Source organism: Cygnus olor, chromosome 3 (genome assembly GCF_009769625.2).
Source record: "Cygnus olor isolate bCygOlo1 chromosome 3, bCygOlo1.pri.v2, whole genome shotgun sequence".
Classification (NCBI taxonomy): Eukaryota; Metazoa; Chordata; class Aves; order Anseriformes; family Anatidae; genus Cygnus; species Cygnus olor.
The window spans coordinates 118,494,876-118,513,219 of NC_049171.1; the positions used below are offsets into that span (position 1 = coordinate 118,494,876).

The 18,344-nt window shown below is 39.8% G+C and overlaps 1 long non-coding RNA gene across 1 annotated transcript in view; it reads right to left on the reverse strand.

Annotated features, from left to right (window-relative positions):
- Positions 1-3,861: 3,861 nt before the first annotated feature.
- The window catches only part of LOC121068285, a 57,919-nt gene continuing 43,436 nt past the window's right edge, over positions 3,862-18,344 (reverse strand). Inside the window, exons 3-5 of the long non-coding RNA XR_005818776.1 lie at positions 12,116-12,285; positions 11,727-11,819; positions 3,862-5,659 (exon numbers count right to left, since the gene is read on the reverse strand). This is a non-coding gene — a long non-coding RNA (uncharacterized LOC121068285). The remainder of the gene's footprint in view (positions 5,660-11,726; positions 11,820-12,115; positions 12,286-18,344) is intronic.

Sequence of the window (18,344 nt, forward strand, 5' to 3'; positions counted from 1 at the left end):
CCGTAGCAATGAGCAGAAACATACTCAAGGACCATTCTTTTTCAAAAAGGAAGAACTGGAAAATTAGAAGGAGGTCATTGCTGGGAGCCAGAAAAGACCACAGCAAAATACATGGTTACTCCCACACAGCATATCATTATTCGAATAAAAGTGTTTAATAACATTTTTTAATGTTAGCACTTTTCTTGCCTTTTCTCCCTGTGGTACTTGAAAAACAAACAAACAAAGAACAAAACAACAACAAAACACAAAAAAAAAAACACGTGGAGATACTTCTGTTTCATGTTTGGACACGCTGCATGCTGCTTCATATTTTAATTAGACCCATTCACAGAAATTGCCTAACTGTAAAATGTAGAGCAGAGATACAGACGAGTTCACAAAAGCTCAAGGTCTAATTAGATTAAGAGTTTTGGATTTCAACTCTTTGTATTTAAAAAGGAGACAGGTGAGAAACTGGCAGGTAGAAATTCAGGTTCACCTGTTAGTGTTGAATAAATTTTAGCCTGAGTCTCAGTACCACCACTTGCCAGAAGACAATCTGTTTTACCTGCTTAAACACCTACGTAGAGGAGCTGCTGCCAAAACTGCTGCTTGCGGGATTTTTGGATCAATATCTCTGTGTACTTCAGGGGAGCAAATGCCCCCCTCTAACAGTGCCGTACGACTCCCACTTCAGTGGTTCAGCTGCTTTCTGATAACTGCAGACTTGATGCATAGTTTCAAAAGTTCTTTTCTGTTGTGTTTGTTGACAGGTAGCAAAATGTCTGCAGAAATTGAAAGCAATAAAAATCACAATAAATTGTGATTAAAGAGAACTATGGATCAGGACTCTGCAATGCAAAATTTTTCGACATAATCAAATGCAAACAAGCAAATGTTTAATGACGGAGCTTGCGAAGGAAAGGGGGGATTTTCTGAATTTCTCACCAGCTGCTGATTTTAACACCAATATTTCATGGTGTGTTAATACTTACACTAACCCACTAAAACAACTAGTTACTCTTAGAGTGTAATTTATATATGACCTTTGTGATCGGAGCATGTGAGAACACACAGAGGTTAATGAATTCTGTTTTTTCTCACCAGTGTGAAGTACTGAAGAAATAATCCCTTATTACAGAAGGGAAAAGAGGGCACGCACATGTCCAATATTTTAGCCTGTGGCTGAGCTGTGAACTAAACCCAGTTCTCCAGAGCCAAGTTCAGAGCCAAAGCACCCAGGTTGTTCTTGCTCTCACTGGACCATCCATCAGATGACTTACAATGTACCTTTAAAACTCATATTCAACTTCTTTAGGCCAGGATCCAAATTTTCCTTTGCAATATTTGCCTTTATTACTCTGACACTAGCTCTCATGGGTGGATTTGACTTTCACCAAAGTTCTGCTTTTGCTGGGGGAAAGTAATGCTTATGATACAAACAGCAAGTGTTTTTTCCTGTCTTATTCTCTCCTTGAACCTCTTTTTGTGCAGCACTATGCAAGAGGAAATGCCTCTCATTTGACAGATATGTTACTGAAACTACTCACTGCTCAGGGAAAAGTACTTTACACAACCTCTCCCAGTAATCCTGTGGCTTTGTTAATTTGTGAGAAAATAATGTGCATAAATACAGTGTAAAAAAGGACAATATAACACAAAATGACTCTTGCCTACCTGTAGCTAAGAGCATGTGCTCCACTGAGGTCATTTGAAAATATCATATAGATAAATGGAGACGTTTCTCTATCAGACTGGAGGGATACCGGGACCTACAGTGCTGCCATACTTGGCCAAGTAACAAGTTTTGCTCTTGCCTTTTTTCTTTCTTTTTTTTTTTCTTCTTTCCTTTTTCCTTCTTTCTCTTTCTTCCTATCTGGTGGACTTTTTTTGTTTGTTTGTTTGTTTGTTTGCTTTGTAAGAAACTCAAAACGTTTAAGCTTCTTTTTTATGTTTAGAGAGATCCAGGCTGTTTGCTGTTATTAGTTGAAATTATTTAGGTTTGGATTTATTTATTTTTTTTAACAGACACATATGGCATGATTCCCTCTGATAAAAAACATAACTTTCCAGCCAACTATACTGTTACTGTCTAATGCCTGAACTGTCGTCTCACCCCATCTGAAATGTGGTTGGACTCCAAATCCTCACATATACATATACAGACTACAGGGACCTTTATAGCATGGGCCATCAGCAGAGTATTGCACAGTTCGTGTTGTCCAGGTCTCCATTTGGGAGATATTTGCTAGAGAGATTATGCTATCTATGGGCAATTAAATAGGCTTTTTTCAAAATGCTATAAATAATATTAGCCACGTTGAATGAATAGTACCACTCAGTGCTGTGCAAATTACCAGCATACGGCGTGCAAGTGGAATAAGAATGATTTTATTTTCATGCAGAGACAGAAGTTTTGTGCTATGATGAGATGGAGTTTTGCTCATTTCCCATTTAATTTCATATGCAACTCACTAATAGCATCCCAATGTCCCTCTCCACATTTTTCTTCTTATAGTGTCTCTAATGCACCTTAAATGATGAGAGCACTACATCAATAGTCTCAATTTAGGCAGTGTGTGCTTTTGGCAAAAACCTGCAAGTATTGCTAGCATAAATCTCCCATTACTATAATGACACATTAAAATGGCACAAGGGTTTACAATCTGTGTTGCAAATTATCCATCCACCTGCTCTCTGAATCATGTTATATATGGTTAGCCTTTCCTTCACCCATTTTTGTACTAGACTGACTTGCCCAGAAGTTAAAAAAAAACAAGCATTTATCAATGCACCAACATTTTGTGTAGCATTCCAGTGAGCGTTTGGATCAGATACCCAATGTTGTTGGTGTGAGATAAACAAAGAGAAAACATGGGTGACTAATCAGTAACAGCTAGTTGCAGCCCCCTGCTTTTCCCCAGCCATAAATTGAAAATGACGCTGGCTGGAGGAATAGGGTTTTAATCTAGATGAAACATTTTTGAACGCATTTTCTGAATTACAGGACGTACATTGATGTGGCTGTCATTCTGTTCCATTTGGAGTGATAGATCTGCAGAAAAACACTTTTGTTTAATTGAGATAATATTGTATTTTCCCCAAGTCCTTTAGGAGAGAACTGATTTATGAACAGTGTTGTTCCTGAAATAAAAAGACACTAGCATATGAAGTCCTCACAGGAAAGGCCAAATTCAGAGATTGCTTTATACCACTGGCTTAACAGGTCATTGCATTCAGCTCGCAGAGATGAAGAGACGCTGGTACCTCCACTGTGAGGCCCAAACAGACTGAGAGTAGTATTTTCTCCCCAAATGGCAGTATTTAGGTGAGCTGGGCACCCATCACATATTCAGAGGAGGCCAGTATGAGCTACCTCACAGCTGAAGCAGTGTGAGCTGTGCCATCTTTTCTGGACTTCTTTCAAAATAAAGTTTGTTCCCTTCTGCTCATCCTGAGTGATGACCTACAGCATTTATGGAAAGTTTCTGCCCTTGCTTTTGGACATGTCTGTGCAATACCCAACCCATACGTCTGCCTCTCAGCAATAAAGCTAGCTTGTTCTGCAGGGAAAGGGCAGCCAGCTGGAAGGAACCAGCTGGTGAGGACACTGCCAGGCTGAACGCCGCAACAGGCCTGAGGTGAATGCATTTTTGCTCCAGATGTCGTAATAGTTCCGCAGTCTGCTCCAGTTAACAGTTTGGGGTTAAGATGTCCAGGGAAATTATGTTACTGACCTTGCCCTGCCAGCAAGTGAATTTAGCTCTTCCACAGCATGACAAAAAAATCAGCTTGCATCACCGAAAGGGGAAAACATCCAGCATTTGCCCAGAGATTACAAACTAGAACCAAAAATGACCTTTTTTCTTCTGCAGGTATTGTTGGTGCCAACACTGTGGCTCTCTTCTGTGTTGGGCTGAAAAGGAATGGTTTAAGGCCGGCTCTCAGGTGGCAGTGTCAGTGCCTTGATTTCGGAAGAGCTCTTTGGGTCAAGCAATGGTAGGTAAGTGTGGGAGGCATTAATGTGCGGATCTGACTTGCCACAGCGTTTCTGCTGTAGTGATAGGGGTGCTGAGCAGAGTCACTATCTTGCCACAGGAAAGTGGCCCAAGATGAGACGCACTACCTGGCGGAGACCTGAGCTAGAACTGCTTTGCAGAGAGCGCTAGGAAACTTTCCTGTAACCTGCTACATCAAAGCAGCCTGGACCCAAGAAAACTGGGGAATGTTGAGTAAAACATTCCAGCCTTCAGAAAAATGTTTTCTTGTTAAAGACAATCCAGCCAACTCCAAAAGAAGTCTTGAACCATCTGTCTTGTGAGCCCTTTTAGCATCTGTGCTTTGCATGACATTTCTGTAATATATTCTAGTTGCAGAGCCCTTCTTTCTAAGGGACTGCAAATGAGGACTGTTCACTTGTTCACAAAGCTCAATAGGGAGTTTTTCCTCTCAACGGAGAGGTTGGGAAATTTTTGTTGGTGACCTAGGCCACATTCATGGCTTGCAAATGGTATAAATCTTGTGCTGAACGCATCACAGAGTGCTTGTGACACACAAGCCCTGCTGCTCTTGGTTTCCTTACCTGCTTCTGCAGATAGAAAAGTTGTTAGCGGTACTCTGAAAAAAAGCACTAAAATCCATGGCATTTGGAACTGTAGCCTATTTCTTCAGGAAATACCGTCTCTTAATCTGCACAAAACTGGTATTCACATTCTGTAGGGTTTCTTCAGCAGTAATTGTGTTCTTTAAACCTGGTTTTCATAAAGGAGCTTTTTTGAAAAAAAAAATATTTAATTCATATCCACAGAAAATGAATTTTTTGTGGAGAACACTAAGGTAAGTAAGGAGGTTTACATTTATTTTATCGAAGACAAAAAATAAATAAAAGGGAGGGGAAACTGTCCTAAGCCAAGTTTAATTTCTTGTTTTACTTGTGTATACATTTCTTGTTGCAGCTGAGTAACGTGTGAAATCTATGGATTCAGCTGGGTGTCCCTAACAAGAATTGGGTTTGATGTCTGAGGAAAGCATGGTGTAACTGGGGTGATGCCAGGGCTTGGAGGACACTGATGGCCCTGCCCGGGTGCACCACGCACCCCTAACAGGGGGTCCTGGCCCAAGCCATACTGGGCCTCCAAGTTCATGCCCAATTACAGCCAAGTTATCCACAGTAACTTGCTGTGGAATGGGTAGGGCATTTTTAGGATAGGATTTTCTAGTATTTGATGCAAGATGCAGCTCAAAGTATCCAATATAAAGGAATTTAGAATATTTTTTTCTAAAAATAATAAAAAGCAAATGATAGATATAAGCAAAAGAAAGCACATAGATTCATCTTCTTTTCTTCTGTCAAAAGAACCAATTTACAAGAAGGAAAAACAAATGTACAAGGAACCACTGCGTTCCAGGTACTAGGGTTTGATCTTTCTGAGTCAGCGCGAGGGTAGGTGAAGAACCCTGTTTTACCCAGCCGCACGGCAGGGCCTCTTTTCTTGAGCAAAAAGAGCCTTTAGGGGCTTATGTGTTGCCCTTTCTGAGATAACGCTTTGGGGAAGATGTGCAGTCGTCACTGAGTTTTTCGTTTTCTTGCTTTGCTGCTGCATTTCTTCCAGAAGAGTGGACAAGTAATCCCATTCCGAATAGCATTACAGCTATTTATGCTGAACAGTGGCGTTCTCTAGAAAAAAGATATGCCAGCCTGTTTATTACTGTATAATTTTTTGGTTTCCCATGTGACTCTGTTGAGGCTTTACAGCGCACTTACTTTTATTTAGGGTTTGTGCTAGCATGAGGCAGACCCCTAACCATGTTAAGTCCCTAGGCCTCAAAACCACAGTGGTCTGTGAGCGGCACCTGACACCCTGCACACATCCAGAGGTCAGCTGCTATGTTCCCTTCAGCCACTGCCCCAGGGCACAGCTGGTTCCTCCAGCTGCTCAAATTGCAGAATCAGGAAGCAGTAACCTAAAAAAAATCTCAGTGAGCTTTCATTTAATAACAGAGGCAGTGAAAAACTGAGTTGCTGCATTGCCTTGATTTACCATCAGGAAGGCTTCTGGCAGTGCCACTTTGTACTGATTAAAGCCCTCGGTGGCACAGAGAGGTCTGTAATCATTTATTCTGGTCATGGGTTAGTGTAGTTTAGAAAGGAGTCCCTCCAGGAGGCAACCCGGTGTATTCATCCCTGCACTGAGGTATGGGGGAAAAAAGGTCAGTAATTATTTACTGTACGCACTCATTTGAGAGTGGGAAGGTACCAGAACCACCCTGGCAAGTCAGCCTGGGGCAAACCTCGTCTTTGCTGCAAGTGTGAGAGGGGAGCCTATGGAGAATTGGCCCATTGAAGCAATGGATCCTGGGTAAAGCAGGGAAAGCATTTTCAGTATTACAGCATGCAGCTTCTTACATTAAAGCCTGGGAGAAAGAAAGCCGGAAGCACAAAGGAACAAATGCTGAGCGCACTGGACAAGCTTCATCACTCTCACTGGTTTTGCATAACACAGGTGCACCTTTAACACGGGCTTTTGGCTTTTCTGCCATCGACAAGCTTTGCTGTACTCCCGAAGCACAGATGCACAGGTGGAACAGGATGTCTGTCATGGGCAAACTGAGGCCACATATAAGCTTGGGGTTTGCTTGCTTCCTCGCTTGTTTATGCCTTTGGTGAGGATACGGGGAAAAATCCTCATTTGCCATGCTCATATTGAGCTTAATGCAAGGGCGCCACGACTAACCTCTGGCAGAGGCATCATGAAACTACATCAAAAAAAAGAGAAATAGCAATAATGAGATTGTCTCAGATTTTTGTAGGAACATGCTGAGCCTTCTTTAAGTAGCAACTAATGGGAGCTTTAATCTATATAACTTTTTATGTATTGTTTTTTTCCAGCATGCAGCACTAACAAAGAGCCTGGTGCAGGGCAGTGAGGCACAGTTTGAAGATTGATAGATATGCATAGACATTATATATAGCCAGATAAATAAATACATATATCATATATAACAGCCAAAGCTGCTGCGCTTTCAGGCTCCTGACCGTGCTGCCGTACCCTGTGCCTGGAGATGGAATAAGATGCTGTATACTGTACTACATAGACCCTCCTCTAGTGCATTTCAGATGAGAAAACTGCTCAGTAAAAACTCCAAAGAACATGGCTCTAGCCCTCCAGCCCAGCCCCTTCCTCCCTATCCCCCCGCCCTGAGTAAAGTGAGAAAATATTTTTGAATCCATACTCTCCAATTCTGTTTAAAAAAAGCACATTGCTTCTAGTAGAATAATGATTTCTTGATGGATTCTCATAAATGGACTGTTTCCCACATTATCTGAAATAATTGGTTCATAGCGACCACAAAACGAACAGCAGGTAGGAAATGAGTTTGCAGTTGCCAAAACATAATGGATCATTTAGTCATTCTCTGAAGATTTTAACACTTCTTTGGCTATCGGGCCATCATCTAATTGCACTATTTTTATTATAAATCTGCCTACTGCAATCAACAAATTTACATCACTGGAATACCAGAATAAGGCCCACAGAAAATAAACATTAAAAAAAAAGATATATTCAAAACAAAGGCCAACAGAAAATAAATTTAAAAAAAAAAGATATATTCAAAATGTTCTTAAAACGTGCAGTCACCACATCCTCTGATTTAACCAATAAACATTATAGTCAGGAATGTTCTTTTCCTCCTATTTTTAGTATTGTTTGATAATCGAATGTTATAGCTAAGACTTATACAAACAGAAAACATGGCTCCTTTATGCAGCTGTGATACTGTGCACTTTGTTGCATACAGCCAGAGAGCAGCACAATGACTCCATTAGTGGCAAATAAGTGATGATTTCAGAGTAATAGATTGCATGACTACTGTAACTTCTTTACTGCCGACGCTATATGTATTTGGAGGTTAAAAAAAAAAGTTTTTTTTTTTTTTTTTTTAACCAGTGAAGAAATTTCCACTGCGCCAAAATTTCCTCTTCCAGGCTTAATTCTCTGTTTATGTCTTAACATGCAAGCTGTGCTCTAATTGAGCAAATAAGTGGCACACAAACACCTGCACATTCCCCACCCTCAGCTGAATACCCACCGTCCCCTGGCTGAAGCTGGTCAAGCCATGTTAATAAATATATATTTTTTTTAATTAGGTCCTTTGGTAGAAATTGTATTTGAATTATATTCTTTGGTTAAGACCTTTCAAAGAGCTATTATAAGTTTAAAAGTAGTGTAATTTTTAATAATAAAAATTATTAATATTTTAATATTAAAGTCCATTAATAATTTAAAAGTATCAGAGCAGATGGTTATACTTACACAGGCTTCTGTATTACTTTATTGTTACTACGTCAATTCATAAATCGAGTTGGATAGAAGATAATTTTTTTTTATGGTAAAGAGACTTTTATTTCAAAAAATGATTAGCTGATAAATGTTTTTTTTTTTTTTAAATAATGGCTTTAAGATTGGCTGGAAACTGAGAAAAGGAGTTCTTTAGCCACTGCTTTGGGTTTGGGGTTGGTTTGAAGTATTTTAAGTTGCAAATATAGGGAGACACCCAAAAGCTGCTCCGTTTCTGATGCAAGTAAAACATTTTCCAATGAAAACAGAACCATTTTGTGAAATGTGAAGTTCTGGGGAGAACAGAAAGGGCAGTTAGTTGTTGCTGGGATTTTCCTTGTTTGTGGGTTTTTTTGTGGGGAAAAAAATAAAACAAAAAAACACCTTCCTTCAGCCCAGAATTGGCAATTCTTTTTCTAGCCCTCCTAAAAAGCGTGTACTGTCCTTAATGTATTGTGTAATAATATTGTGTTTTAAAAAAAGGAGTATTGCTCATTTTGAGCTCAAATGTAAAAGTAGAGTTTAGAAGCAAGGAAGCTGGTTTGACTGGGAATATTAACAAGAAACAAATTGACAAGAAAAGGCCATAGAAACCTGCATTATTCAGAATATTAATCAGACAGTAAGAAAGTGAGAGAGATGCTCTGCTCTACCTACTGCTGTGCATTAGAGCATGGTTATGTCAGCATTTGCAGAACACAAGCTATTTTATCAATGAATTTATCCCAGTGATGGGTCTGAATAGAAAAATTCTGGTTCCAAGGGGGATTCTTAAGCTGGAATGCTTGCATATGAGATATACATTTGACTCAATATGAAGATTTGAAACAACTAAAATAAATCTGAATCAATGTTTCAATTTCATGACAATTGTGAATAGAACCTCGCTGGCTTCACTGCAGCAAAGAATTTATTCCCAGCCATCACCAGACTGGTGTTCTCTTCTGCTTGAATTATAAAACCTTACTTTAAAAGTGTTGGTTTGCAAAAAGCTGCAGGAAACATGGTGAAGACACTTTCCAGAACTACTCTGGAATATGATAAAAGTGTAAAAGACAGAAACAGGAACATCAGTGGTTTATTTGTATGTAAAATAGGCTTCTGTCTGTATCTATGTTCTCTAAAATGCTGTAAAACTTCCATTTTCACCAGTAAATCTTAAAATAGCTCTTTGTGCAAGGACAAGTTCTGTTCTCACAGCAGTACAGTACAGGAAGAAGAGTGAAAACATGGTTTTCATCATTTCAGGGAAATTGAATGGATCTAAAACTTTCATTGCCCTGTGTCACTCAGCACATTCGTCCTGCAGCTCCCTCCCCCCAGGCTTGGTCAGTCCTGTGCCGCCTCCTCAGACCTGCATCTGAACGGGGGCTCCTGTGGTCTCAGAGGACCTTCTTGAAGTTCCAGGTCTTGTAACACAAAAGGCATTGCTGCATTTTCAGGCTTTTTTTTTTATTTTTTTATTTTATTTTTAAACCCAAGAAGGTAGTGTGCTGTTTCTCAGTTTCCCACAGAAAGACTCAGCGAAGAAAGCTGCATTTGTAGACGCCATTCTCGAGGTTCTTCATTGTGGTTATGTAATGCAAAAGGTTAGGATGACTAAAATAGGCTATTTAGAAAGCATTTCAACTGATTTACATATATAGTTACTATTCTTGTGAATGCAATCTGGATAATTATGCCTCTAAATAGCCAAACTATTTGTGTAGAGCTTCTTCCACAACTGTAATTACACTTGCATTTTGCACACCCAATTAAGCCTGCATTAAAATGCTGTAAAATGCCTGCAATTTTTTACAATATAATGAAAATTTACAATCTTTAAAAAGGCTACAGCCACACCTCTTAAAGTGGGATCCACAGAGTGCACCAGAATACAATAAAATGTGATGACGAGATGCTGGGTGCTAACCACCAGAATAAACGGGCTGTGAAGAGAGATGACTGCACCACCAAGTGACAACTGAATCCCCTTCACAAGTAGACAGAGAAAATTTTTCCTTTTCAGCAAAGCAGTCATTACAATCGAGGACATTGACAGTTTAACAGGCATCATTTAACAGGCAGTTTAACAGAAGAAGGGTAACAGGAAAATAAGTGGAAAAAAGCCTAATTTCTGAATTACATGCGGGGTTTTCTAAAAACCCAAATGAGTGTTTTTAGAATTGTGTTATGTTGATGCAGAGTTCACAATTTTTATTTTTATATAAGTTTTTATTTTTTTATATAAATATCCAGATAGATATGAATTTCCAAAGTGCTGCAGATACAATAGACAGCTGATATTTGGGATCAGTTACATTTGCCTTCACTTACCTTACGTTTACCTTACTGTCACTCATCCCTGGGTAAAGGACAAATCTGTGTTGTTTGAATTTGTATTTCAGAAATCAGGAAACAGTGAGTCTGTTCTCCATTACAGTTCACTAAACAAGTATGCTTTCCTTTCCTGTGGCAGTAAAAATCACTTGCACCAGACCCCAAAGCAGCACTCCAAAGCAGCTGAAACATGGGGCCAAAACTCTCCCCAAGAGCAACAGCAAAATCCAGCACAAACAAGACCGGGATCTCAGATATGTTTGAAGGACAATGTTCTAATTTTTAAACTGAGAAAATCAGGATGAAAATAACCTAAGTGTTCATGGTAGAACCCACCTAAAATATGATTGTCTTATTTTTTTTTAATGGTCTATACTTGGGAGTTATGAATTCCCCACAATCACCAGTGAGTGACTGTTTTAAAAAAGAGAAGCCATTGGTTTCATTCCCCTGATTTCTGTCATTCAGGCACAATGTACAGAGTTTGTATTACAGAAAAAGTTACATGTTGCATCTTAATGTTGCTACTATTTAATAAACACCCACCATGACTCTGCACAAATTTAGGTAAGCCCAGAAAAAATGTTAACAATCCTAAAAATTGCAAATTTGCCCATTTGCTGTCATCGGTATACCTGAAGTAGATGAATGGCAGTGTTGTTATCCTGCAAGTACAGAGCCAATGCAATGTTTTGGATAACACCAACAATTTTGAAGACAAAACAAACTGAAATGCTCACAAATTGGATGGGTTTGTTTATACTGCAGGAATTTTAACTGCCATGAATCTCACGTGCCTTCATTTCAGTCCTCCCAGTACTGAGAACACCAAAAGATGTGATCTGCTAACTCCACCCAATAAACACTTTGGAGAATTTTCTTGTAAAATTCTGCAGTGAAAACCTGCAGTATTTTTCCCACAAATCCTCAATATTTTGATTAGGAAATGCTGTTTCCTGTGTTTCATATTTGTTTGGTTGGTCCCTGATCCTTTTCTGGCTAAACTCCTGGTAAAATGAGACTTAGGTACTGAAGTCTCCCCTCCCTTCCTAACCTAGGTAAAAGGGTTTTAGATTTTTTTCCTACCTTGGTAAAGCTTCTCACTCCAGTCATGCCTATGGTGGGGTGCTGCTCACTGGAGCACATTGTTCAACCCAGAACTGGTACTGTGAGACTTTCCTACAAGGAGAGAGGGAATCATTCAATCAGTTCACTCCTTTTTAAAAGAATATGTTCAACTATAGTCCTATAGAAGTAAATTACTCTATCAAGGTATGTGTGTTTCAGGAAGGAAATGACAGTATTTATATTCTAGCTCCCAGCTTGCTATTAAACTACAGCGGTAGCTATAAAACTAAAGATGAACTATAGATAACAAATTTAGTCACTATATTTTGGTTTTGGACCTCCACTTGAAGCCCAGATTGGGGGGTGGTAAACAAAACAAGCAAGCAAGCAAACAAATTGGTTCCCACCAGAAGCGGCTTGCCAGGAACTCCAGGTAGCACCATTCACTGCAGCACCGACAGTGGACAACAACTTTGTCTTCTCTGTCATTGCTGCTGCCATAGCAGGTGCCAGCAAGGAGGTAAATCTGGCCCTTCATGAGGTTGTTTGTCTTGGGTGAGATGATGTTATGCAGAAACTGTAAAACAAAACAAATCACAAGGGAAACCAGTGACTACATTTTAGCATTATTGTTTGCTATTACTGCTTATGGTCTTAATGCTTTCTATGATGATCTGCTTCAGTTGCTAAATTAGCTTTTTCAAGGGGATTTAATTTGCGGAAACCAAAACACCAGCCTAACAGATCTTGAGGGCTTAAGCATTTTAATGATATTAAAAAAACTAGAGTTATTATAGCTTGATATGCGTAGCTCACAAAGCTTCCAAAATAATTTGCAACAAGTAGCAGCAACTCTCTCAGATCAAAGGAAGCTTCAAGGCTGATGTGAAAGTGCATAACTCCTATTAAACACTGAGAGAATAGGAATGAATCTTGTAGGTACCATACACACACAGATAGCTATGCATACACCTGCACATCACTCCAAAATAGCTGTATCTCTATATATCTATGTACAAGCTTAAAAGTCACATCAATTTTGTATCAATTGCTACTCAGCACCCAATTAGATATGTTCTCCTGAGCAATACTGTAAATATTAATGCGGTTCTTTTTGCTAGAAGTAAAGACTGTCAACCACTTCTGAAGACTACTAGCTAATTCAAAGGAAAAGAAATGTGTTTTGGGGTGCATCAGTAGCTTTCATTCCCCTGATTGTCAATAGATGGGTATTGTATAACACAGACAAGTTATTATTATGGCTTATTTCCAAGTCATAAGCCATAATTTTCAGCATACATATGTTAATGTCACATTTGTGAGCTCAGGATAGCGATGGCAGTGCAGCAGAGCACTCAGTGACTTAAGACAAATGACAAAGCCTTATTGCAGATAGATTGCCTTTCAGACACTTTCTCACAGCAAAATATCCACCAGAACCATTACAAAGAGCCATGTAAATCAAACCAAAATGGGTCTTAGATGAAGTTTTAGACGTAACGGATATGAAAGGAGAACTTCATGATTATTCCAAATCCTGTTTTAATTAACACTTATTCCTAGTCTGGCTTTAGATTTTCTTACCAACTCCTGCCTGTCTTTTATTTGACATCTCTAGTGTGACAGGAGTGATATTTAAAACAAAGGGGGAACACAGCAAAAGAAACCATCTGCAGTACTCTGGTGTAAGAGATTCTGTTGGTTTATATTACTGTTAGCATCTTAATCATGTAACCGGTCAAAATGCTCATCAAGGTGTTGCCAAGGGACAGATGGGTCATAAGTTTTAAGTAAGAGATAGGTCCAAAGCATCTAATTCATCTTTAAATTTGGCTGTCACCACTTTATCTGTGGAAAGCTGTTGCTAACGGCACTTGGCACAGCTTCTTAAAGCAATTTACTTCTGCCCTCTCCAGGAAACACACTGCCACCTGAGGACTCTGCCCTGCTTCACAGCCGGCCTCAGGCAGCATCATTGGCCTCAGCAGGGACAGGACAGTGCTGGTATTCCTGCCAAGTCTTCTGCTGAAAGCACCACCTCACTGCAACCTTCCCACTGGGCCTAAGAAACCGTACCAGGATTCATGGGAGCACTGTTTACCACCGAAGTGTATAACAATACAAGGGCCCCAAGACACTTACCAGAAAGGATTTTCTTGTCTGTTTTTACTGGTGGTTTGGTTTGTTATTTTTGGTGGTTGATTTTTTGATACTGTATCAGGTAGCCTTAAATGAAACAGAAGTAAGTTTTATATTCCCAGATGTGTTAATCTTTCCAAAATATGATTATTGACCTGTTTCTTTTCACTTTATCTTGGACTAATATTCCAATTCTAACAGACAACATAACTTAGGACAGAATTCCAAGAAAAACAGTTAACTATTAAGCTCCAAATTGTTTTTCTCTCCCCCACCATATTTTCCTATCAAACATAATTCCTTTGCTGCTAAATGCCTTCAAAATCAGCCTGATGCTGAGGCTTTAAAAATGCAACAAAACCGAAAAGTAGGGCAGGCAAGCAGAGGAAATTTTTCAGACGCAGTCATGATGGCCATAAATCCCAATTACACTGCAGTCAATATTAAAGAGCACCTTGCTGCCACTGCCAGCAGAGGTGGGCTGCCATCCTGAAGTCCGAGTCCTGCTTTTGAGTGTCATACCAGTGCAGAATGGGGCAGCTTATAAAATGTGAGCAGTTGTTACAGTGTGCTAAAAAAGAAAAAAAAAAAAAAAAACGTGCTAAGAGTACAATGCTTGCATTCATTTTCTTCATGCTTACCTCACTTGGAAATTATTCTTTTTTATGTAAAACACTGCTAAGCGCTGACTTATCAGAGAGCTGTGCTTCCCTCAGTTCAGTGGGTTTATTTTGGGTCTACGTTGCAAGCAACAGTCTAATTTTGGCTCCAAGACTTCTGGTTGGCCAGGTATGCTCTATGAATAAAGTCAACTGCTGCTGCAAAATGGCACAGCCTCAGTTTTAACTGAAATACAGTAGCAGATTGTAAGAACTCTTTTCTTTGAATTTACTACCTTTCTTTCAATGTGCCTTATGTCAGTAGACAATTATATTGTCAAATCTGTATGCAAATAGACACAAACTTGACAAAACCTGGATAATATTACAGTTGCTGTAAGCTTGCAGTCCAACTGTGCTAATCGATCCTGGCAGCTGGAAATTACTTTTTCCTTTACATTCTCCCAGTTATTCCGAGGTAACTTCGGGACCAGCTGACACCCAAATATATGCTGTCAGGTTCCATGGGAGGCAGTGAGTAACAGCAGCTCTTCTGATACGCCAGCAGCCTATCGTATCACCTCATTGATTTTTGCTATGCCTGACAGCCCCAAACTTGCTCATACAAGAGGTGCAGTCTTCCTATTTTTAGATATGCTGTCAGTAATTTTTTTCCAATATAATTTCTGCATGGTTAAATCCTAATTAGGCACCTAAGGTGCACTTTCCAGGTTATGTCAAGAGCAAAACTCTCTTTGATCAATATTGTTTCTCTGCCTACTCTATTCTTGTCTTCAACTGCCAGATGTGCTCTGAAATGCCAGCGAGCCTCCAGCCCATACCGCAGCTCTGTGTAGTCAGCACGCTGCTACATCCTTTGTGGTCTTCCAGCAAGAGAAGGCTGTCATGAATCAGGACTTACCTGGTTGTGGCACCGACAGCTGGCGTCCCTGCTCTTACGAGTTATTTAGATTGTTGCATTTACAAAACAAAAGAACTGCAAGGCCATACATAATAGCAAACAAATGAGCAAATTTGACCTTTTAACATGTATTAAGTTAAAGTGCCTCTGCAGGGATGAAAGACAGATGAACTACCTCATGCTGCTAGAAGAAGCTGTAATATTTACAGAAAGCGATGTTCATTCTTGCAGTATTCACCAGCCCTTGTATTAACTGTGCTGGAGCTTTCATTCTTTACAGAAACCAGAGATTTTCTTGTGATCATTTAAATAACAAACAGCCAATTTCTTACCCTGCTTTAAATAATTCTTTTTCCCTATGTGCATTACACACCTAAAAGAGTTTAAGCCATTTTATTCTACGCTTTTAGATTCTAATGCTCCATTGTTCTTATCACATGCTCTGGTCAAAGGCAAAACCTCCAAAACCCCAAGTGGCAGCCGCTTCAGGCTTTTTTAGGGGGAAAAAAAGGCGGGGGGGGGGGGGGGGGGAGGGCGCAAAAAAGCACTTTCTTGCTGTAGAACGGTGAATCACTGGGCAGAGCTATAAAGTCTTTATGCGTCTTTAACAGGTTAGACAGCAGTCTGTTGGGATGACACAAATAAAATACATGCTTCCCTGGGGCTTGGAACCATCCTCGGGACTGTTCCCATTGGGTGGTTCCATAAGCTTGTTGTAAAGATAACATTTACTGAAACTACAGCCATGTAGGAATTGGGATGGGAATTCTGCAACAATTACTTGGTTCATTTCTGGTTGCAGACAAATTCTTCTTTAATGACTGTGAGGAAGAAGTTCTTGAGTTCCTGTGGTGTTTAGGAAAGCTTCAGCTATGAGATAAATGCCTTCCTATTTGCCTTGGCACATTGCTTGGTTGGTTTGGCTCAGTCACAGGGGAGGCAAGCCTCTTTACCTGGAACAATCCGCCCACCAACAAAATCTTAAGGAAAAAACTGCTTGAGAAATGAAGCTGTTTTTTCACCTGCATCCTTGCCCTACATCCAGCCTGGTATTTGCTTGAGTGGGAAGGTTGCTGTTTGTAGCTCGGGTCTTTGGCAAGGAGCTGTGAGCACCTTCCCCTCCACTCCCTTCCCTGTACCCCAGGGACAACGGGGATTGCCTCACGTAAAGTGGTAGTAGTTACATTTCAGACTCAGATGGCAAAGCTATCACTTTTTCAAACAAAAGAAAGGGAGAAGCTCATATCCATACAGACCTATGGAAATTAAAGGGAAACACAGCTTTTAACTTTCACTTGGTGAACTCACCTACAAGGAAAATGAACCGGCCACTGCCGAAACAAACAGAAAGCCCTTCTCAGGGCAGGGAGCATCACCTTCCTAGCAGGTCTCAACTTTCCAAACCACTCCCAAGGAAGGGTAGATCTTGGAGGAGTTGCAGAAAAGTATGACTGTGAGGTAACAGACCTCAGACCTTTGGTTATTTTTGTGTTTTCCTTTTGTTGTTCTTGTTCTGTTGTGTTGTTGATGATTTTTTTTTTAATCTTTCTCGATTCAATCAAATTAATTCCTAGCACAACCCTATGAAAGTCATCCCAGGGAAGAGTTTTGACTGTTGGGTGACCAAGGTTTTAATGTAAAATGGCATTTTGCCTTTGAAATTGCCATTTGAGACAATACAATAAAGGGAAATAGATAAATAAATGCTAAGACAAACAACAATTCTTAACAAATCTCTTACTCTTTGTACCGTAAGTTCTGTTAAAACACAAAGCTATTTTAACTAACTTTTAGAAATGCATTACTTCCACTGGTGGCTGTTCTTTCCCCATTTTGCCCTTGGGCTGCTGCGTAGTGCTGCCCCTCCCTGACCACTGCTGATGAGGAGGCCAAGTGCTGCTGTGAGCTGGAGGCTCAGCAGCTGCTGCCCTGCACCGCTCGGCCCCACTGCCCGCCCTGGGGGACTGGGTTGCACCTCGTTTCTTCCTGGTAAGGATTAGGGCAATTCTGGCCCTAAACTGAGAGCGGTTTAGATGCATGTGTTATTAATCCAGGTGGTTTGATAGAAAAATAAGTCAAATAATGAATTTCATTTGCTTTTTTCTCCAACTTTGTTGTGATATTCTTAATAAATTATGGTAGATGTCATCCCGATGAAAATGAAATGAAAAGATGTGCCATGTTATCATAAGTGAACAATGTTACAGTAGACTTAATGATGGCAACCACTCTTTTTCTTGCTCATTTTTAACTAGCTCCATGTAACGTTCTTTTGTGATACTTGCGTTAAACTTTCCAGTTTGTATTTTAGTCAGCATGATGCACATTTGATGACGGAAGATAGGAAATCACTGGAATATGATGACATGGCATGTTAATAATATGGCTCCCGTGTGCCTAAATTCACTCCTAATACATATTCACAGGAAAGAAAAGCCTTCTGACTGGTGGCATTGTTCAGTAAGTTACCGTGCCAAAGACACGTGACCATTTGGTACAGCTATCAAGGAAACAATCTGTTCTTGATGGCTATATATGGTGCCTTGTGATATCTGGTGGGTTTGTAATGAAAGAAATAATTAGAAAAATGATAATGTAAGACAAGTAGCAAAAATACTGAAAGCATATGTTCCTGTGTGGAGACAGATATAGCGGGAGGGGATCATCCACCAGATCCAGCACTGCAGACTGTTTCTCATCACATAGTACAACATAATAAGCATCTGAGAGCCCCTGTTGCGAGTGAATATTTAAAGATTAACATTAAAGGAAGAATAAACCTTTCCAATCAATTGTGAAAGTAAAATCAGCAGTGAAGCAACAACAGAAATTGAAACACAGCTAGAAGAAAATTAAAAACAGCTACCCTAAAATACCTGTTTTAATTAAATCTTAGTTGGGAGTATGTGAATTAAAAGAAGTATGACATTTGAATTAATAGAAGAGCAGCAAAATGATGAACTTTTTTTTCTTTGA